Genomic DNA, 23,441 nt, shown 5'->3' with positions numbered 1-23,441 from the left:
TGGTCTATTGCCCAAGGGAGTTAAGGGGGAGGGACAAAAATCAGCTAATGTTTTAGCACCTGAACAGTCCAGTGACGCATGCTGAGAAGCTAAAAAACTAAGTGGCTGAACTCTACGTAGCTACTGAAGGATGCTTCTCTGACAACTCTCCCGACAAGCTGGCAAACTCTCCAGCCTTTCTAACTTACCAACAGACTCACAGCAGCCTGGAAACGGGAGGCTTGGAAGGGCACAATTCTCAGGGGGAAAGGAAGGTTCCCCCCCTAACTGCCTGAAGACATCTCTGGCAGGGAAACCAGAACTTCCTGATTGGCGCCTTGCTGTTCTTCCAGCTGCTGTGGGAGACCGACAAGGCCCAGCGCATGAGAGAGATAGGGAAGGACTCCATGCTAATAGGATCCTTATCTGGGAGGTCATTTGCTTGCCACCTGCAAAGAGAAATGTGGGAAAAAGAGGTCACTGGTGCAAGTCCTGCATTGTCAGCAGAGGCAAGAAGCCAGGGCCTTCACCGCAAGCGGGGCGTCCCCGGGCAGATTCCAAGCATAAGCTCTGCCCCAGCAGCTTCCCATCGGAGTATGGACATGCCTGCGTGTCAGGCTGGGAGACATGATGCTTTGATCACAGAATCCCAGAGTGGGAAGGGACCCTGTAGGCCATCTAGTCCAACCCCTGCTCAACACAAGATCAGCCCAAAGATCCTGAGCCCTCTGATCCCTGGCCGTGCTGACAGTCACAAAACAACTTAACGGAGGGTCCGCCTTGAAGGCCAAAGGAAGGCTAACGTCACATGGAAGACAAATTAAAACAAAATCAAACCAACTACGCTGACAGTGGCGTTTCTAAATTTTGCAGGTCAATGTATTTCGAAAGCTCTTCTGCTCTGAACTGAGACAGCCCTGAAAAGAGCAGATATCTGGCTGCAAACAAAAGAACTGCTGTGATACCTTGGTGGACAGAGCTTCTTGGAATGGCCAAGATCACCGGAGTCTCTGCATTTCTTGGGTGTCTCTGCATCTTTAATTGCCCGCACTAACTGAGGGAGGGGGGTACTTCTGAGGGTTTCGCGCTCATTGAAGTTTACCACTGACAATTCTAACCCTTTCCTAGAAGTCTTCTTGTCCCCTTTAAAAAGCTACCTGACCTTCCGAGTCTCACCAACACATCTCATGATAGCAAATTCTACGTCAGGGGTGACCAAACTGTGGCTCTCCTGCTGTCCATGGGCTACAATTCCCATGAGCTCCTGCCAGCATGGGCTCATAGGAATTGTAGCCCATGAACAGCTGGAGAGCTAGTTTGGCCACCCCTGAATGTGCTGACAGGGGCTCATGGGAATTGTAGTTCATAGACGTCTGGAGACTCAGTTTGGCCACCGCCGATTCTACATAGTCAAATATGTTGCAAATTCAAGGATTGCGTCCACATGTTTAAGTCAGAAAATGCACACCACAGTCACAGGCTTCCTGTACGGAATGCACCACCATGTACAGTTTCCCCCTTCCTTAGCCATTTTACGCCAATCATCAGCCTTGAAGGCAGTAATTCTAACGGGGAAGCCACAGGAGTGGCAGTCACAGAACCCCACGGCATTTTAAAGAGCACAGATTTTATTCCAGCAGAACGTTTGCAGTTTACAGCTTGCCTGTAACGTCCAGAAATTCACACGAACACATGAAGCTGTTTTACATCCTGAGGAATGTTTCTGGAGTTTCTCCACGGCAAAGAAGTTGAGAAAGGCTGCACTAAAGCTCCATGCAGATGACAAGCCTTAGCTCCATCAAGTCCCCCCACACTTTTCCACATGGAGGGGCGAACCACAAACACAAAGGTGAGTCTGGATAGGTACCCACAGATCTTGAAAAACTAGATGAACACCTGATGGTTTTAGCTTTCTCACTGGAGGGTTGCCTCCCAACATGCAATACCGTGTGTGTGTTTGTGTGTTCATTCCATGCCGTCAAGCTATATCCAATCCATGGCGGCCTTGTGAATGAATTAACTCCTCCATATTCTATGATTAATACTCTTGCTCAGGTCTTGCAAACAGGACAGTCCTGGCTTCCTTTCTTGTCTCCAATCCATTGCCTGCTTGGTCTTCCTCTTTCCTGAGCGTTGTCGTCTTTCTCCGAATGTGACCGACGTGCAGCAGTCTTTGTTTAGTCATTTTCAGCTTCTGGGGAGCGTTCAGGCTTGGGGAAGCTGCAAAGCGGAAAGAAGCTCTCTTAATCAGCCAGCAACCGAGTTCATGTGGAAGTATTTAAGATTAAAAGTCACCCAAAGGCCTCATTCCTGCCTTGGTCTCCACCGTTCTTCAAAAGTAGATTCCAGTTTGCTGCTGGGCCTTGCCTGCTTTCCCTCCCCCATCTGCTATTGGAACGGCATTTCTGATGTGGTTGGAAGGCTCTTTTTGAAATTCAAATCACCAGGCAAAGCCAGGGTAGTCCCTTCTGAGTCTGTTCCCTTGACGACCCTCATTGTAAGGCACGCACGCCTGGCTTCCTTTGAGCGCATGACAGATGCCACCAATATCCCAGCGCCTGCTTGCGTCTTTCAAGTGTCATGCCAGGGCGGATGCATGCTTCCATCCCCTGGAAACAGGCTGGCTAACAGAAGTTTCTCAAATGGTCTTCAGCTGAGGAAGCAGCACACACAGAAAACATGCCGGTTGTCACATTTACACACCCTGAGATCGCTTTCACCGGATGGATGCATGTTCGTTAGACCAGCCTTTTCCAACCTTTTGGCCATATTTCTCAGGCTTCCGGGTACCAGGAAGTGATGTCAGCAACCCAGGAGGGAGCCTGGTCCCTCTAGCTTGGAGTGATAGGATTGCCATCTTCAAGTACTCAAAGGGTTGTCTTTTAGAAGATGGAGCAGAGTTGTTTTCTGTTGCCCCAGCGGGACGGACCAGAACCAATGGGTGGAAATTAGTTCAAAAGAACTTTTGGCTAAATATCCAAAAGACGTTCCTGACAGTTCATCAGTGGAACAGGTTTCCTCGGGAGGTGGTGGGCTCTCCTTCCTTGGAAGTTTTTAAGCAGAGGCTGGAGAGCCATCTGACAGAAATGCTGATTTTTATGAACTTGGGCAGATTGTAAGTGGGTGGGCAGAAGGGACTGGCTCTTGTGCCCCTTTCTTGCATGCCCAGGGAAATGCTCATCTCCATTTTAGAATCAGAAGGCACATTTCTCCCAGGCCAGACTGGGGTTCAAAATTGGGGTTCACTGCGGGTGGGCAGTTAGTTGTGAATTTCCTGCGTTTTGCAGGAGGTTAGACTAGATGACCCTGGAGGTGCCTTAGAACTCTATGATTCTACAACTCCCTGCAGAAACCCCCAGATTTAATTATTTATTTATATTTCTGACTGGATTTCCACATCACTCTACTCCCATAGGATGATAAGGATTCCAGGGAATTCAAGACCGTAGTTGCATTGCATGTTAAAGGAAGAAAAAATAAATGCATGCATGTAGACATTTTATGAGACAAACCATTAACCTCATCACACAGAGGTGCTCAGGCCAAGAGCTCAGATGTTCCTGATCAGGGAGCCTCTTCCAAAAGACAAACCCGTGGAAAGGACAAGGCGCGATGCAACCTTGCCAACCGATGCCTCCCGGCCCTTCCTGCCAACTGCTACTTTCTGTGCACCTGGTTGCACAGCTACTGTGTGCCTGCATGACTTTAAGGAGAGGTGGCAACCCCGGCCACCAGCCGGGGCAAGGGACCAACCTTCGTTGCCAAGGTAGAAGGTCAGATTCCTGGCTAGACCAAGCGAGGCTGCCTTGGGGCCATGTAGCAGCACCACAGACACGGAAGGCATGCCAGATGTTTCCTGCTGCAACACACGGGCAACCTCAACAACAGCTTAAGAAAAGCGTCAACATGCAGCTGTTCTACGCCCTACAACTGGCTTTCTTGAGTTTCGTGAAACCTTGGGGGTTCCTTGACGGCCCTGCTAGGGTTGCCGGAATGGATGGGAAGTAATTCATTTTTATATATTTTAAATTGTTCTTAAATATTTATTGCTGATTTGCCCACATAGGGTCATCTCGACCCATTCCCCCCTCCCAAAATGGCCAATGATGGGCCTGGAGGGGGTGGGAAGGGGTCTTCACTGGGGTGCCACTTGTGGGGTTTCTCAAAGCCTGAAGAATGTTTCAAGGGTTTCTCGGTGGTAAAAATGTCGAGGACGTCTGTACCAGAACAGCGGCATCTGGCAAGGGGCATAAAATGACCACTAGCCATGGGGGTTAAAGAGATCCTCCCCATTCAGGGGCAGTCCACCTCTGAATCCCAGTGCCAAGAGGCAGCATCTGTGCCCAGTTGCTGAACCGCCAGAAGAGCTGGCTGGCTGCTGCACCAGATGGGATGCTAGACTAGATGGACCACTGATTCCTAGAGCTACCTGTCGAAGATTCTCCCTGGCGTTTCGTCCTAAGCAACTGGGGTTTCAGAGAGTTACTGGTATCCACTCTACGGTTTCAATCACCAAAGTCTGCCATCTTCATCCCTCCTAAAGAGTTCTCTCCAAACACACAGAGAGGCAGAGCGGTTTAGTGGTTAGAGCAGGGATGGTCAAACTGCGGCCCTCCAGATGTCCATGGACTCCAATTCCCATGAGCCCCTGCCAGCGTTCGCTGGCAGGGGCTCATGGGAATTGTAGTCCATGGACATCTGGAGGGCCGCAGTTTGACTACCCCTGGGTTAGAGCAGTGGACTGTAATCTGGAGAACTGGTTTCTATTCCCTACTCTTCCACATGCGGTCAGCATTGGCCTTGGGTTAGTCACAGTTCTCTTAAAGCTGCTCTCACAGAGTTCCCTCACAGCTGTTCTCACAGAAGTTCTCTTAGAGCTCTCTCAGCACCACCAACCTCACAGGGTCCCGGTTGTTGGGAGAGGAAGGAAAAGATGTTCGTAAGCTGCTTGAGGACTCCTTCAGGTAATGAAAACTGATGTCTAGAAAACCAGCATCTGCTTCTGCCGCTAGAAAAAGAGATATTTACAGTGGAAAACATTTAGGGACGGGATTTTAGCACCTGTGAGGTTACCAGTTCTTGGGAAGCACGTTGTGATGTACACTTCTTTTAAAACCTGAGTACTAACAGAACCAAAGTTTCCAAATGTGGTGTGGGGTGTGTGAGTGTGTGTGTGAGACGCAGCACTGGGGTTGTCAGCAGTTGAGACATGCAAACAGTTCACCCAGCGGATTAATCACAGAACTGGCAGCTGGGAAAGAATCAAGATCCTCTTTCCGCTTGAAGCTGAACCGCGTAACCCTAAGACACAGTTGGTCAACAGGTGTGTTTGTGTTTCCAAGCACAATTGCGCAGTTTCACATCTACGAGAGCCGGGCATGAATCAGTCGGGCGTGAACTATCGCTCCAAGAGGCCACGGTCTCGGCCAATGCTTCCAACGGCCCGGGGGGAAGGCTTATGCACGATTCCGCGACACCTCGGGCCGGAAGAAGCCGAAACGAAAAGAAGCCAGGCGAGCGTGCTTGCAAACCTGACCGAAGTTGCGTTCACCAGGGCCGGCAGGTTCTTCAAGAATCCCGGCTGGATGAGTCTGTAGCTCCAGGGAAGCTCACCCGCCCCGAAACCCAGAACTCATGCCCTTCTTCTGTCAGCACTCCAAAATATTTATTTTGCACCTACGAAGCTCCAAAAACTCCTCCGATGAGAATCAGCAGGTGTTTAGACCGAGCAAGCAGAAGTGGCCGCCACTACTTTGTGCAAGGTAGACATGCTGAAGAAAGCGCGTGCCCCTAGGGCTGCCAGCCTTGGGTTGGGGGATACCTGGAGATTTAGAAGGCAGAACCTGGAGAGGGGAGACTCCTCATTCGGGTGCAATGCCATACAGTCCGTTCTTCAAAGCAGAGGCGGGGAGGCTGGCAAGAAAGGCGGGCCCTGTGGTGGAGGCCACTGGTGCTTTCCGCCCCCTGCAGAGGTGGGGAGGCCAGCGAGGAGGGCGGGCTCCCGCAGAAGAGGCTACCGCCGTTCACTGCCCATGGCATGGTGGCATGTGAGATGTGGCAGAGGGATAGAGGGAAAAGCTGCTGTGGAGAGCCCTCCCATTGAGGGCCAATCAGAGGCCCTGGGATACTTCCCAACAGTGTGTCAGATCCTGAGGATGGCCCTTAGGAGGGGGAGGGCTCTCCCCTCCAGGGCCAATCAGAGGGCTGGCATATAATTGGAAGTACCCATCATGATAGATAGATAGATAGATAGATAGATAGATAGATAGATAGATAGATAGATAGATAGATAGATAGATAGATAGATAGATAGATAGATAGATAATGATATTTATTATATATGATGAAGGATGATGATGGTTTACTTAAATTAAGGTTAAGATTATTTCAAAAATTACTTTCTTTAGCCCGTGAAACCAAAAGTCATCAGTTTTCTTTTTTTCCCCATGCAAGTCTATATGGGGTTTCTAATTAGTCATAAAGGAAGCAATTGTCTTGTCTCTCAAACAGTTTAGCCATCTCTACGAATTCTATTGTCTTTAAAAGCCAATCCTGTTGCAGGTATACTTGTAGCCTTCCATTTCTGAGCATATACAAATTTTGCAGCTGTTATTATATATAAAAACGTCCCTTAGCTATTTTCCAAATTTTTATCTGTTACACCTAAAAAATGCTTCTGAACTCATTTCAATGCTACACGATCCTATGCATGCATGCATCTGTATCCAAAATTTCTTTTCTTGACTACAAGTCCACCACATATGATAAGCAGTTCCTTTATATTGTTCATACTTTCAGGATTTACCTGATGGAGTCTTATAAATGTTACACTATTTATCTGGCATCAACTCACCTATAAAGCATTCAGTAAGCATTTTCTTTAAGGTTAGAACGTAATGGAAATTTAACCCCTTCCAACCCTGTTCTTTCCCATTCTTGATATAATGGCCATTTCAGGAAGGTGCACTCCATGGGTAGCCAAACTGTGGCTCTCCAGAAATCCATGGACTATGTCTGCCCATCAATCTCCAATTTTGATATATTTATTTCCTTCGTTATGTTTCTCCCTGGAATTAAACCCAAACAAATGACTATATAAAATAAGCTAGCATAATGTAGTCCTTAAGAGCGGTGAGCTGGGTTTGATTCCTCCGCCTCCAGTCAGCTGGGTGACCTTGGGCTTGTCACAGCCCTGATAATGCTGTTCTCACACAGCCTCTCCTACCTCACAGGTTATCTGTTATGGGGAGAGGATGAGACTCCTTTGGGCAGTGAAAGGCGGGGTATAACAACCAACTCTTCTTCTACTTGTTATTCCAGTTTGGTCCTTGCGTCTGTTACACATCTCCACTGTGTTGCATGCTAATTTGCCATTCATCCTCTACCTACACATATAGACTGGCAATTTCCATTTCAGTGCATCTGACCAAGTGCGCATGCACATGAAAGCTTATACCTTGAATAAAACTTGGTTTGCTGGCAGGGGGCTCATGGGAATTGTAGTCCATGGACATCTGGAGGACCACAGGTTGACTACCCCTGGCTTGGAGTGTTCACACAGAACCCAAAAATATTGCAGTCACCCCGGGGGGGGGGGGGGACAGTCAGGTCCCGCAAAGCAAAATAAAATAAAATAAAAATCCTACTGACAAACAAAGCAGCACATTCAAAGGTCTGGCCTCTTTTGAACCTCTCGAGATTTACAGAGAGCCAAAGGGTTTTATTTACTTTACAAACCAAAAATACATCTCCATTTGGAGAAACTACAGCCTGTGAAGAAACTGGCCCCGAATAAGACGCACTGAGTTCTCGCAGATCCGAAATCCAAATAAGATGCTATTTGGTGAAGGTGGGAGATTCTGCTATGCTCCCCACTGCACTGGCAAAATCTACGGCTAGCAGTGGCCAAAGGCATGAATGTAGGTTCAGAGCACGGAACACGCATTAGAAGGAGAAAAGCTAGGTGTTTTTACCCCACTTTTCACTTCCTGAAGGAGTCCGAAAATGGCTCACAAGCACCTTTCCCCTCCTCTCCCCACAACAGGCACCCTGTCAAGTAGGTGGGGCTGGGAAAACTCAGTTAGAACTGCAAGAACAGCTCTAAGAGAACTATGGCTAGCCCCAGGTCGCCCAGCTGGCTGCGTGAGGTGGAGGAGTGGGGAATCAAACATGGTTCTCCAGATTAGAGGACCAGTATACCATGCTGGCTGTATTAGTGCATGACTTATAATTTGACTCACTGACAGCAAGTAACATATGCATTCCAGCGAAGGCACAAGTGGGGAGCTGCACTGGACTCAAAAGGACATTCTAGTTGGTCCTTCTTCTTATGGCCAGAAAGAACCAGAAAAAGCACAAGGTCTGCCTTCTAACTGGCTATGCCAAATCATGCCTATGCCAAAGAGAAATATCAATATAGCCTCAGTCACTGAGGAAAGGAAAAGACCATAGGCATGCTTGGTGTAGTGGTTAGGAGTGCGAACTTCTAATCTGGCGAGCCAGGTTTGATTCCCCACTCCCCCACATGCAACCAGCTGGGTGACCTTGGGCTCACCATGGCACTGATAAAACTGTTCTGACCGACCAGTAATATCAGGGCTCTCTCAGCCTCACCCACCTCCCAGGGTGACTGTTGTGGGGAAAGGAAAGGGAAGGTGATTGGAAACCGCTTTGAGACGCCTTCGGGGAGAGAAAAGCGGCATATAAGAACCAACTCTTCTTTTTCATGCGAGTTTGTACAAGATCTAGATGGACTGTGCATTTTACTCCCATACTGCAGTCTCTCCACACATTAGGGAGCTTAATTTAAAGTATTGGCTATGGCATATAAAACCCTTCATGAGCTTGGTTCTCCATAGTGGTAGGACTCCTTCTCTCCCTACTGTCTACCCTGAGAGCTTGGCTCATCTAAGCATTGCCTTCTGCACCATCATGGTGACCACTTTGTGGAATGGCCTAGCCACTAGCGAGAGATAGGGTGGTTAGGGGTGACAGATTTAGGTTGGGAAACCTCCAGAGGTGGAGCCTGGGGGCTTCTGTGAGGTCCCAGGCCACAGAGTCTACCCTTCAAAACATCCATTTTCTCCAGGGGAATGGATCTCTGTAGCCTGGAGATGAGCTGGAATTCCAGGAGATCCCCATGTCCCACCTGGAGGCTGGCACCCCTAGTTTCTGTAAGCCATGCAACACTGAATGATTCAGAACTTTTTAAAGCGGGCAACAGAGTAAATGTTTTGCAAAGATACTTGGATAAATCAATAGGGACTAGTATCTATACTGCTGTGCACAGCTGGGCTATAAGCAGGAACCAACTCTAATTTTGCATCACTGGGTGTGTTGTGTAAATACTTACGTTTTGCTTCAATTCTGCTTTTGGTGCAAAAACATCTTATGCAGCAGCCATGGTGAAATTTTAAAGTTACGCAACATAAATCCATTAAGGAAGTCATCGTCGGCCGGCAAAATTTAAAGGACACAGAGACATGAGCCATGAGCGTCTCGGAGGCTGAGCTCGAAGGTGCGCACTTCCCTAACGAGCCATATTCTGTACGATACAGCCAGAGACAGCACATGTATCACTGCAGCGTTGCAGTGCGATATCTTTTTTTTAATTTATTATATTTATATATCAGCTTCCCTGGTGGCTCTGTTATTTACTGGACGATTTCAAGAACTTTAAAAACTCATCTTATCGTGGCCTTTAATTGGACACACCAATCCGGCATGAAAAATAAAAATTCTAAAAACAACAACAACAACATCCAAAAATTGCCGTGTTTTGCTGCTGGATGTTTTTAGATGCACCTTACACCAGGGGTAGTCAACCTGTGGTCCTCCAGATGTCCGTGGACTACAATTCCCATGAGCCCCTGCCAGCGTTCGCTGGCAGGGGCTCATGGGAATTGTAGTCCACGGACATCTGGAGGACCACGGGTTGACTACCCCTGCCTTACACGACAGTCTGCTCCTTGCAACTTCTTTTTAGATGGCGGGTTGGCTCAAAAAGTTAAATTTGCTGCCCTGCCCATTGCGCATCTCAGCGTCAACCGTTTTGAATCCCAGTGAGAAAGGCGGACTGGAGATTGCCAATTAAATAGACAAAATACTCAGATGCAAGTTTCGCTGACTACCCCTGGGTCCCAACCATGCAAGCACACTCTGGACTCTATGCTCCAGAGACCAAGAAGCTGTAAGAAGCTGGAGTTAGCAAGTAATTTCGGGGGAAGAGGAGCACAGGGACCGCTCAGAAATTTCAACACGTTCTTTCTACTGTTCCGGAAACATACAAGCTAACTACAAGCGGCCACCGCCTGGCCCTCCCTCTCCCAACACAGTGGCAGCTCTTCCCAGTCGAGGAGGCGAGGAATCAGTTGCAGTTCTCCCCCCACCTCTCTCTCTCTCTCTGGTTCTTCTAGTTCAATGGGAGTCTGTGGGCTTCCAACACGTCCTCCCCACCCAGAGCCCCCTAATCAGTTGAGCTCATTAGCAGATGCTCAGGCCTCCCACACGGCTGGCCTCAAAAAAGCAGGCAGAGAATTAGGCCTCGCTAGCCCGCACGCAAGGGGTGAAGTCACAAAGGCCCACCTGGAGCACTCCCCCTGCCGATTTAGGACATTTTCAAGCTGTTTTTCCGCTCAAGCCAGGTCTCCCCCCACCCCAGGCACTCCTTGCTCCGAGCTGTACAGAACAAGGCTCCCCAGTGAGGTGTTCATGAGTACCACGTTATCTTCCAAGACTTTTCCTGGATCCTAAGGGTTTTAAGCAAACGGGCGAGCCCAGATGTAGCTCCCGCTCAGCCAGATTTCTGATTGGCTGTGCAGATTTTTAAAAACATCACTTTGGTGGCAACCGCTGTCACAGTGTAGGGATCTTCATCGTGGGACTGAATGTAAGATGCGGCAGCCATTTTGTGACTGCAGTGGCCATTTTGGGTCTGCACCCACAATGCTATTCACCTGCATAACTTGCATTGTGCAGGGGGGTTGGACTAGATGACCTTGTAGGCACCTTCCAACTCTATGATTCTATGATTCTAAGAACCCGCTCACATCAAAAAATGCAAAAATAAATGTTTTTTTCCCCTCCCAAGTCCATGATGCGCTATGCATGGGAAGCCCAAACTAAACAGCTGACTAACATGTGAAAGAAAATGGCCGCCACCAACTAGAGCTGCATTTTGGCACCGAAATCCTCAAACATGAACATATGATGCTATTATGTGACAAGATGGCTGAGTTCTGTGTTTGCCCTGGGAGCAGACCCAGGACGCCCTTATTTGCAAGTGCATAACAGGAAGTCACCTGACCCCAGAGTCATGTGACAGGAAGAGAGAGCGGGGTTATGATGTCACTGGCAATTAACACCAGGACTGTGGATGGCAGGGAAAGCATGTGGAGGCATGCCATAAAAAGGAAGAAGCCATGGGTCAGAACCCACAGAAAAGTTGCCTCCACAACTTGAGTGACCTCGCTTCTCAGCATATGTACAAGGAAAGTAGTTCTAGAAGATCTCTGGAATTCACCACTCTGGGAAGGGGCTATGCCTCAGAGGCCGAACATTGGCCTAGCATGCAGAAGGACCCAAGTTCAACCTCCTGGCCACATGTATTCATTTATTGTATGGCATTTGGGTAGGCGTAGTCAGATGCTCCAAGGACTGGCAAGGGACATTCGGAGGTAATTTGCCATTGCTTGCCTCTGTGTCATGACCCCTACCACCCAAATACTTGGAGGTCTCCCATCCAAGTCCTAGCAAGAGATCGGGCTTGCTTGGGCTGATGTGGAAGATCTCATAAGGTCCCTTGGACAACCGCAATCGGTCTGAGTAGACCCTAATAGACTGGTGGTCTGATTCAACATGGGTTGTTCCAATACCGCCCCCCCCCCCCAACTTGGAAATACCAAATCCTGCATAAAACCTTCAGATCTCATTATGAGCAGCCAGCAATGACACTGTGGGAATTTATTCTCAAGAGAGAGGAGGAGAGGAAAAGAATACCCTAAAGCAGGGGTAGTCAACCTGTGGTCCTCCAGATGTCCACGGACTACAATTCCCATGAGCCCCTGCCAGCGTTCGCTGGCAGGGGCTCATGGGAATTGTAGTCCATGGACATCTGGAGGACCACAGGTTGACTAGCCCTGCCCTAAAGGGAGCTGGGAGAAACCCTAGAAAGCATTCCGGGCATAGATCTCTCAGACAAAGCTATCTGCCCTGCTTGACTATTTAGCATTAACAAAACACCTGAAAGCTACCCATGAAAAATTAGGGAGGCGTGCGAGAAGCAAACCAAGCCAGGCTGTAAGGGGAAGAAAAAAGATGGAACACGGAACAGAAGATGAAATTCAATTCAACACTGAAAAGCGTGCAATTGGAAAACGGTGGGAGGCTTGTGGGACAAACGGTATTTAGAGAGCGAGGAAACTATTATGCATAACAACAAGCTACTGCAAGGCTATCCTCAGGGTGGGGAAACCACATGAGCCGCACACAAAAACCCAAGCAGGACCCATGGCCTGTTGCTCCGAAAAGAACATTATGCGCCCACCACATGCAAGGCTGCTCTCAATCACAGTCCCTGCAAAACCAGCAGGGAATTAGAATGCATTAGGGGTGGGGGAGATAAATAAAACCAACCCAAAAATTTAAAAATAATAGGCCCACAGGGAGACGTCTTTAAAAAGCTGCCTGAATGCGAAAGAGGCACCGCTTTATCCGAACATGCTATTTTTCCTTAGGGAATGACCTCTCCACCTCTTCCTAGCCCAGCCCTGCAAGAGGAAGAAGAAAAAAATTTCAGGCTTCCCAAAAGACCCTCTCAGATAGTCAGTGACGGAGACGGCTTCAAAGGTTCCATCATGTGATTACTTCCAATTTGGGTTGCCAGATCCCCCCAGGGGAGGTGGGGGAGCCTCCTGCCGCCAGACCCTGCCCCCCCCTCCACCCCTCCCCTGGCTAATCAGCTGGCCAGTGGAAAGAGGAAGGCCAAGGCCACGTTGCTGGCCTTGCGCAGGAAGTGACATCACGTCGGCGACTTCACACAGGAAGTGACGCCATCACGCTAGTTTTGTCCAAGTATCAGAGTGCCGACAAGAAATTGTTGGTGTAATTTCATCACTTCCTGCGCAAGGCCAGCAACTTCCTCTTTCTCCTGGTCAATTCCACCACCCCCACAACCTTATTGCAAATGGCGATTTCAATTGTGAAAAGAATAGAGCATCTCTCTCTCTTTGCACCCTGAGAACGCAAGGAATCTCTAGGACTGAGAGTGGCCGAGCCCAGCTGTGGGTTGTATCGATCCACCTGTTCCATCTATTGCGTTCACTCTCGCTCGCTCTCTGCAATACCCTGGCAGGGGCTCACGGGAATTGTAGTCCATGGATATTTGGAGAGCTGCAGTTTGGCCATCCCGCTCTAGGAGTAGAGACAGAGAAACACAGAGCTGGAAGGAATCTAAAGGGTCATCTAGTGCAGGGGTAAGTCAACCCATGGTCCTCCAGATGTCCATGGACTACAATTCTCATGAGCCCCTGCCAGCAAATGCTGGCAGGGGCTCATGGGAATTGTAGTCCATGGACATCTGGAGGACCACAGGTTGACTACCCCTGATTCTAGTTCAATGGATGAGATTCACAGTTACTTCCTCATGTGCTCTCCCAGTGACCTCTGCTCTACTCTCAGAGGAAGGCAGAAAACCTCCAGGATTCCTCACCAGTTTCGCCTGGATGGAAATTCCTTTCTGACCCGGAAGTGATGATCGGTGAAATCCGAGGCATATAAGAAAAGGTAACGCCCTGTCTGCCATCTCACAATCTAGCTAAATTCACACAGAAAAGCATTTCTGTCAGTTGGCTGTCTGGCCTCTGCTTAAAAACTTCCAAAGAAGGGGGGAGACCCACACCACCCCCTGAAGAAGTTTGCTCCACTGAAAAACCACTTTATCAGTTCTTCCTAATGTTTCGCCAAAGACTCTTGAATTAATTTCACTATTTGGTCCAGGACTGACTTTCTACGGCAGCACAAAACAACTCTACCTCACCCTTTTACATGACAGCCCTTCAAGTACATGAAGATGGGACGTGGTCTCCAGACCTCTCAGAATCTTTTCCAGCAGCCGTTGTTTTGACTATTTCTCCTTTTGTTGATATACTGGATGTGGACGACGTCATACATTAAAATCATAGAATCCTAGAGTTCGAAGGGACCTCCTGGGTCATCTAGTCCAACCCCCCGCACTATGCAGGACACTCACATCCCAATCGCTCATCCACTGTCACCTGCCACTCTCTTGAACCTTCACAGAATCAGCCTCTCCATCAGATGGCTCTCCAGCCTCTGTTTAAACATTTCCAAAGATGGAGAACCCACCGCCTCCCGAGGAAGCCTGTTCCACTGAGAAACCACTCTAACTGTCAGAAACTTCTTCCGGATGTTTAGAGGGAATTTATTTTGCATTAATTTCATCCCATTGGTTCCTGTCTGTTCCTCCGAGGCAAGAGAGAAGTAGACTATTTAACCCACTGCACATAGCGGGAACGAACGGGCGGACTGCTATAACCGACAGCTGGGCTCTGCCATTCTCAGTGGGGGATAAACACCCTAGATCAGGGGTAGTCAAACTGCGGCCCTCCAGATGTCCATGGACTACAATTCCCAGGAGCCCCTGCCAGCGAATGCTCCTGGGAATTGTAGTCCATGGACGTCTGGAGGGCCGCAGTTTGCCCTAGATCCACCCTAGATGGGAGTGGGGGCAGACTCTCCTCTTGGGGGGGGGGAGAATATCTTCTCTGCTTTTACAGATGCAGCTTTCAAAAGCCCAGTGAGAGCCAAAGCCCCTGCAGAAACCAGGCCTCGCATATTGCAGAGGTAAGAGCTCATCTGCATGCAGAGCTGCAAGGGAGCATCACACCATGACGGCACCACATCATGGGAAGCCACTGCACTGTGAACAAGGAGGGGACGAGCATCACCAAGCAAGCCTGCTTCCTAGAAGTGCCAGTCCTGGGATGTGGCCGGCAGCAACCATGCGAGAAAATATTGGCTGAAGCAAGACTCTGGAGATCTGATACTTCCATTCCTTTTCTCTTCTTTTTTCCGTCACACTCAGCAGTCTTTACCTGAGAACCTAGATTCTAATCCGGAGCCACCTACGGAAATGTAATACTTGTAGATCTGGACAACGCAACAAATGAAGCCTTGTGATCTAAGAGGATGATAACATTGAAGGAAACGGAGAAGAGGGGAGAGTTATTTAAAAGCATTTATACTTTATAAGAGCATTTCTGTGTCCTTGGCTAAGTGGCTAAGCCGCAGGATCTCTGACCTTACAGGAAGTATTCTGAGTTTAGGGTAGAGAGTTCCTAGTCATGGTGGTTTGCAGTACAATAGCTAGAGTCAAGTCCAGCAGCACCTTAAGAGATCAAGAAGAAGAGCTGGGGGGTTTTGGACTCCACTTTTAACCACCAAAAAGAGCCCCAAAGCGGCCCACAAACACCTTTTCCTCCCTGTCCCCAGAACAGACACCCTGTGTGGTAGGTGAAGCTGAGAGAGTTCTGAGAGAACCGGGACTGCCCCAAGGTCCCTCAGCTGGCTGCATGTGAAGGGGAGGGGAATCAAACATCGTTCTCCAAATTAGAGGGTGTTGCTCTTAACCACTACAGCAGGGGTAGTCAACCTGTGGTCCTCCAGATGTTCATGGACTACAGTACCCATGAGCCCCTGCCAGCATTTGCTGGCAGGGGCTCATGGGAATTGTAGTCCATGAACATCTGCAGGACCACAGGTTGACTACCCCTCCACTACACTGGCTCTCAGAGTTTCACGGTTTTACCTGTCAAATCTTTCTTCACCAGGTATGTAAAAATGGAGATCTCCGAGTCCTTCTATCCTAGTAGAAGGTGGGAGGGATGCAAAGAATGCTTCTGAATGAAGCAAAAGTACAATGCATGTCATAAGCAGCTTCATTAGAGTAGAAGGGAAACACCCAGGGGCATAAAATTAGGATTCTTATCCCACTAGAAGAAGAAGAAGAAGAAGAAGAAGAAGAAGAAGAAGAAGAAGAAGAAGAAGAAGAAGAAGAAGAAGAAGAAGAAGAAGAGTTGGTTCTTATATGCCGCTTTTCTCTACCCGAAGGAGCCTCAAAGCGGCTTACAGTCACCTTCCCTTCCCTCTCCCCACAACAGAGGTGGGTGAGGCTGAGAGAGCCCTGATATTCCTGCTCGGTCAGAACAGTTTTATCAATGCCGTGGCGAGCCCAAGGCCACCCTGCTGGCTGCATGTGGGGGAGTGCAGAATCGAACCTGGCATGCCAGATTAGAAGTCCGCACTCCTAACCACTACACCAAACTGGCAGAGGTGATTTGTCCTTGCCTCCTTCTGTACAGCGGCCCCGGTCTTCCTTGGTGGTCTCCTGCCCAAGCTATCACCGGGGCCGACCCCTGCTCAGTTTCCAAACTCTGGGCCTAAACAAAGAAAAGTCTGGAAGAAACCCAGAGCTGCTTCCTGTCCAAACCAACGTGTGAGAATACCGACGGGGTGACAACGAATAAACTGGAAGGCCCAACCAGGTCAGTGATGTAGCCATGGGAGGCAGATCTGGTCTCTTCTTGCTGCCCCCTCCGCCCCATCAGGCCAATCATGCCTTTCTGGGAACCATTCGGAGTACAAACAGCGTGCAGCTGCCGACCCAACGGCCAGGAATGCCGTTTCTATAGGCTCACGCCAGGAATTCGGAGGAAGGGGCCGCGCACAGAGACGGCAGCTGTCAAGAGGCTCTTGAACTTCAAAGCCCACTCCCCAACCCCTCTTCTGCCGCTCAGACAGTCATGTGACGATACCCGTCTGTCACCCTCCCACGGTGCACGAATGGCGCTTACCGGAACCGCTGGCAGAGGTGAACGAATGGCGTGGAGGATCTGAACGCCAGGAGCTATTCTAGGGAAGGTGGTCCCTGAGCACTACAGGGTGGTCTGCAGTAGAACAGCTCGACTTGGGTCCAGAAGCACCTGGAAGACTAACTATATTTTTAGGATAGATCCAAATGAGTCGCCGTGTTGGTCTGAAGTAGCACAATAAAATCAGAGTCCGGCAGCACCTTTAAGGCCAACAAAGATTTAATCAAGGCGTGAGCTTTCGGGTGCAAGCACCCTTCTGACGAAGGGTGCTTGCACCCGAAAGCTCACGCCTTGATTAAATCTTTGTTGGTCTTAAAGGTGCTACTAGACTCTGATTTTATTATATTTTTAGGGCTTTGCTTTTCTGAAAGCTCAAGCCAAAAGATCCGACCCAGTGGTTTTAGCTGTTGTGATTACGACTGCAACTTTTAACCTATTGTGACCCGTCCCGAGTCAGTAACGCGGTCTGGGCCTAGTGTATCTGAGAGACCGCCTCCCTGCCTATACTTCCAAAGAGCCTTACGCTCTGCCACCTCCAATTGGCTGCGGATCCTTGGCCCCAGAGAAGCACGTCAGACCTCAACCAGGGCCCACCTGGTGGAACAAGGTCCCTGAAGCTATCAGGGCCCTGTCTGAACTCTCACAATTCTGCAGGGCCTGCAAAAGGGAGCTCCTCCACCAGGCATGTGCTTGAGGCTGACCGGCCCCCAAAACACCCACTGCCCCCCCCAGACACCCCCTCCCATGACCAAAGAATCTGACGAACTCAAAGCTGTGTCAACGTCCGTGTTCCTGTTCTGGTTGTCACGTTATGCTATGATTGTTATATTTGCTGCATTTGTTGCAATGTTCTACGTCATCACCCCTTGATGTTATATGTAAACCGCCCAGAGCCCTATGGAAGGGCGGTATATAAATCTAAATAAATAAATAAACCCTGAAAGGGGAGGTATGAGAGGGGACATGACAGTCCTCTTTAGGTATTTGAAAGGTTGTCACTTGGAGGAGGGCAGGATGCTGTTCCCGTTGGCTGCAGAGGAGAGGACACGCAGTAATGGGTTTAAACTACAAGTATAACGATAGAGGCTAGATATCAGGAAAAAATTTTCATGGTCAGAGTAGTTCAGCAGTGGAATAGGCTGCCTAAGGAGGTGGTGAGCTCCCCCTCTCTGGCAGTCTTCAAGCAAAGGCTGGATACACACTTTTCTTGGATGCTTTAGGATGCTTAGGGCTGATCCTGGGTTGAGCAGGCGGTTGGACTTGATGGCCTGTATGGCCCCTTCCAACTCTAAGATTTTATGATTCTATGAAACCTAAATATAAAATTAGAAAGGTATCTGATGAAAAGAATTATCTCAAAAGCTTGTACCCCAAACAATTTGGTGTCTCCGTGGTGCCACTGGCTCAATTCTTGCTCTTAAGCAAAGGAAGAAAAACCTCCACCTATATTTTATGAGCGTCAAAGATGCACATCCCAGATTCTATGCTCAGGGCAATGTGCGTATGACAATGTCACAGAAGTGCAGGGGGAAAAAACACTAAATATATAAACACAGTTTATAAATTCAAATAATAAACAAACAAATAAATTTCTGAGCTTTCCCGATCTTTTTTTTTTTTTTAACGAGAAAGTCAGTTTTCCAGTTCCAAGGCTGCAAAGACATGGGTGAAAATGCGTCAGGCAACGTCCAGTGAAACTTCTAAAACTTGAAGACTGAATCAAATTTCCAGCCATCAGCCCTGGGAAATTCTGTCCAGCACTGCAATTATTGCTAGCTTTTAGGTAGCGCTTTTAGCATGCACAGTTCTTTAATATTGCTGGTAATTGTTAGAAACCGCCCCCCCCCCCCCACAAGACCTCCACATTCCAGATGAGGTCCACATCTGCAGATCTAACTCTGGAGCCTTCCAGAAGAGTTAAGGCACTCGGTGGCCATATTTTGCCCAGGATTAGCAAAAGCAGGATGAAGTGCCTAAGCCAGATGTGCAAATCCCTTTAACTCTTGTCATTCACGCTGAATGGAAAATCCAGCTTCCCTTGACACGGACGGGAAGTTAGCTGGATGCTGCCCAGTTTATGCCAATCTCTTAACGGATTCCACTGGGAATTCTGCCACCAAGGACTTCAGCACAGGATTTCCTGCTTCAGAGACGGGGGAGGAGGGGGGATTACCCTGCCAGATGCTAATTTTATTGATTTAACCCACAAGAAACAGGAGATTTAACAATCAGGAGCTAATAACTCTTCGGGGACCAAAGAACCAATACCCTGATAAGCTGGGACTCTGTGGACACAGCACAGTCTGTGGACACAGCATTTTCTATGTATTTATTTATCCTAATATTTCATTTATCCTAATAACCACAACTGTAAGCCTCCACTAGAATGACAAGTTCCATCTCCTAAGGGTGAAACGATGCGTTTCCAGAGATATGAGAGCTGCCATAGAAAACTCCCCTCCCAGTCAAATCTTGGCATCTCCATAATGTGTAGGCAAGGTGTGATCAGAGGCAACTTCTGCATCCAAGTACAGAATCTGGACAAAACTATTTCAAAAAGGCTTTTCCTATGAGCAGATTTCTCCAGGATCCATTTACCAGAGGCTAAATCTTTAAAACCGATAATATGTAGGGGGCAAATTCGGATCTTGACTAAAAATGAGATAACCACGCAAATGATTCCATCAGCAAGGGCCTATGAGTTACATCGGATACAGCGGGATAAGCAGCTCTCAGGTCTTAACCGCTATTAAAAAGCAATTGGTGTAACTTTTTGGTAACTGTTTCAACAAAATAGCCTGGACAAAAGTTAATTTTGAGCAAACAGTTCACTGAGAAGCCGAGCGGTGGTTTAACGCTCAGTTAGCTTTCACGACCAGCAGGGAAAAGTTCGTAACGTCACAGCTACCGCAAGAGAAGGCCCACGGGTGAATGGCAGAGTGCCTGCTTGGCATGTAGAAGGTTCAATCTCCAGCATCTCCAATAAAAAGGACCAGGCAGTAGGTGATGGGAAAGACCTCTGCTGACATCCTGGAGACACAGAGTGGCTGCAGTACATGTTGGATCAGGCCAATGGTTACTCCAGTCCAACACTCTGGGTCACCCAGTGGCCAAAACCCAGCAGCCACCAGGAGGCCCACCAGTGAGGCTAGAACTCCAGAAGCCCACCCACTGTTGACCCCCACGCACCAAGAAAACAGAGTATCACTGCCCCAGATGAGTGTTCCCTCTGTACCTTGGGGCTCAGAGCCACTGGTGGGCATCTGCCCCATATGTTTACCCAGTCCCCCTGTGGACCTGCCTACACCTCTAGCCGTCCATACTTCCTGCATCACTGAATTCCATGTGTTGCTTATTCTTTTTCAAGAAGAAGCACTTCCTTTGATCTGTTCCAAGCTAACCACGCGTGAGTTTCCTAGAGTGCCCCAGAGTTCTTGTATTGTGGGTAAGGGAGAATAGGACTTCTTGATCCCATGCCTAATTTTGAAAACTTCTATCACGTCAACCCTCAAATGTCATTTCTCCAAGCCAAAGATCCCTAGCATAATGCGTGGCATTGTAGCGGAACGCTTAAAACATCTCAGTAATGTGGAAAGTCAAGCCCAAGATGCAGACGGCTGAAAGAGAGCACAACCCCTTCCGTCAGTTCAACACTGGACACGTCTAGCAAATCACTATGCACAAATAAATGAGAAAGTTGTAAACGTTCGTGATTCCCCATGATATTCTTGTTGGTAAAATGTGGCATGGATTCTAATTTTGGCATGGATCTGGTTGACAGATCGTAACCAAAGGGCACTTCTTAATGGTTCAGCATCTTCTTGGAGAAGAGTGACAAGTGGAGTTCCCCAAGGATCTGTCCTGGGGCCTGTGTAGTTCAACATATTTATAAATGATGTGGATGAGGGATTAGAGGGGATACTTATTAAATGTGCAGATGATACTAAACTGGGAGGGGTGGCAAACACAACTGAAGACAGCAACAGAATACAGGATGAACTTGATAGGCTCGAGAAGTGGGCTAAACTGAATACAATGAAGTTCAATAGGGACAAATGTAAAGTTCTGCATTTAGGTAGGAAAAGCCAAATACACCAATAAAAGATGGGGGAGACTCATCTTGACAGTAGCGTGTGCCAAAAGGATCTAGGAGTCTTAGTAGACCTGAAGCTTCTTCTGTGTAGTTGTCTTTGTTCATGATCCTGAACTAGAATCCCAAAGATGCCCCCTGAGTCGCAAAGTTTAGGGACCTCTGGGCTAGGACATTGTTGCCCCCCCCAAACTCACCAAGGAGAAGAGCTGCCTTTTTGTATTTTGCTTTTCACTACCCAAAGGAGTCTCCAAGTGGCTTACAATTGCATTCCCTTCCCACAGCAGAGAGGGAGGTGGGGCTGAAAGCTCTGAGAGAACTGTGACTAGCTCAAGGTCACCCTGCTGGCTGCATGCACAAGGGTGAAGAACTGCACCTGGTTTTTCCATATTAGAGGCTTCAGCTCTTCACGGCTATCTGAAACTGGCTCTCAAGACCTCTCCTGCCAAGGAAGCAGTTACGGCACAGTAGCCACCAACACGACTCCAGGTTCAATATCAGGCATTTCCAGCACAATAAATAAATAAATATAAAATCACCGTCTGCAGGGCCCTTTCTCCGAGATTGCAGAGGGCAGCTGCCTGTGAGAGCAGACAATACTAGGTCTGACTCAGTAAAGAAGATTCTACTTCCACTTAGATTCCACTCCTGACCCACAGTCCCGGCTCTCCACAACAGATCTCTTGTGGCAAGCACGCACCCGAAGGATCCTCAAAGAAAAATGGATTCAACACCAGTCTTCAAAGCAGGGATTCCCAACCAGGGGTCTTGTTCAGCCTTCTGACTGTGGAGGAGCCCCCCAAATATTTTTCAGGCTTCGATGAGCCCCGGAACCGGGCCAGAAACATGGCAGGGGTAGTCTACCTGTGGCCCTCCAGATGTCCATGGACCACAATTCCCATGAGCCCCTGCCAGGTTGCTGGCAGGGGCTCATGGGAATTGTAGTCCATGGACATCTGGAGGGCCACAGGTGACTACCCCTGCATTAAAGCACAGGGATGGCCAAACTGTGGCTCTCCAGATGTCCATGGACGAGAACAGTGACCATGAGTCCGGGCCACCATAGTCCATGAACATCTGGAGAGCCATCTCTGACAGGGGAAAGGCCAGGGAGTTCTTGGGGAGCTCTCAAGGGGACCTAGTTGGGAATCCCTGCCCCACAAGGTCACCACAACACAGACAGAATCCAATAGCACCTTGACGACCAACAAAGATTGGTTCAAGGCGTGAGCTTTTGAGTGCAGGCACTCTTCCTCAGCCACTACATCTTCCACCCCGGCAGGGAACTGGCAGAGGCGGTCTGCCATCGCCCGTCCCTGCCTAGCCACCCTTGGCGGTCTCAGATCTGGGCCAACCAGGCTCACCTGCCCCATCCCATTCAGGGTGGGAGTCCTTGGGAGTCCCCACGTCCACCCACAACTGACCGGCGAACCGCAGGGAGCCACCAGGCATTCCCAATGGGGTCCATCGCTTCCACCTCCCAAGGAAACCGCCGTTCTCTCAGAGCTCCCTTGCCCACCTCTGGCACGCACGCAGCGATGCTCCGCTCTCCTTGGCAACGCCTCTGGACAACGGCAGCCTGAGGAATGCGCCACGCCGCCCGGCCGGCACCCGGGCTGCATCCACCTGCGCCCTCCCCAGCCATGCCGGCGGAACCCGCTTTGCAGAGGAGACCCCCCTTCACGGGCAGCCGTCTCCATCCGCCCACCGAGCGCACCCGCGCGCATTGTCTCTCCGCATGCCCGGGAGATGCGCCCCGCAGCCCCCGGGGGGAGACTGGCGCGACCCTCCGCAGGCGGCCCCTCCCCGCGAGCCCCTCCCCGCCGCCCCCGCCTCTGCAGCCGGCGCTCCCCCCACCCCACCCCACCCCACCCCACCCCCCCTCCCCTCCGCTCTCTGCCGCAGCGAGCGCGTGCCCGGGGGTCTCCCGCAATCGCCCCTTGCACGGGAAGCGCCGCGCCCACTGACCTGGTCCCTCCGTCCGCCGCCAGCCGGGCAGCCGCGCGAGCTCCGCGTGCCGGGCGAGAGAGAGTGGACGGACGGCGACGCGCATGCGCGCGCCCGAACGTTCGGAGGGAGCGGCGACGGCGGCGAGGGGAGGCTCAGCGGCGGCTCGCCCGGAGAGCGGAGGGAGAGGAGGCCGCATGCGCGCGCGCGCCCGGGGAAAGGGGGCTCGGGAAGCCAATCCGAGCGCGGGGTTTCTCGCGCCCCGTTCCCGCCTCCTTTTCGGGGCGGCTCCGCCCACCCGCTTGCGGGCGAGGCTCGGGCCACGCCTCCCCTCCCCGGGCCTCGCGGAGGGAGGGCTGTCACGTGAGGAGGAGGAGCCAATGGGCAGTGAGACGGGAGAAGGCGCGGGAGGGAGGAGGCTGAGGGGGACTCGGCAGGGCGGGGGACATCTCAGGCGGACATTCAACAGGTCGAGCTCTTAAAAAAAAAATCCAGTAGCACCTTAGAGATCAACAGGATTTTCCGAGCATGAGCAT

At 49.8% G+C, this 23,441-nt stretch overlaps 1 protein-coding gene across 2 annotated transcripts in view; it reads right to left on the bottom strand.

Moving 5' to 3' along the window:
- The window catches only part of PTP4A3 (protein tyrosine phosphatase 4A3), an 85,488-nt gene extending 62,372 nt beyond the window's left edge, over positions 1–23,116 (bottom strand). The window contains exon 1 of one of the 2 annotated variants that reach the window (XM_077351423.1): positions 22,927–23,116. The gene's annotated coding sequence lies outside the window, so the exon portion shown is untranslated. The remainder of the gene's footprint in view (positions 1–22,926) is intronic. The other variant, XM_077351419.1, reaches the window with a different exon arrangement.
- Between the last annotated feature and the right edge of the window lie 325 nt (positions 23,117–23,441).

This window comes from Paroedura picta, chromosome 9, assembly GCF_049243985.1.
Source record: "Paroedura picta isolate Pp20150507F chromosome 9, Ppicta_v3.0, whole genome shotgun sequence".
Taxonomy (NCBI): Eukaryota; Metazoa; Chordata; class Lepidosauria; order Squamata; family Gekkonidae; genus Paroedura; species Paroedura picta.
Note: the sequence above shows the minus strand (reverse complement) of the source record. Positions and strands in the feature narration are given on the sequence as shown.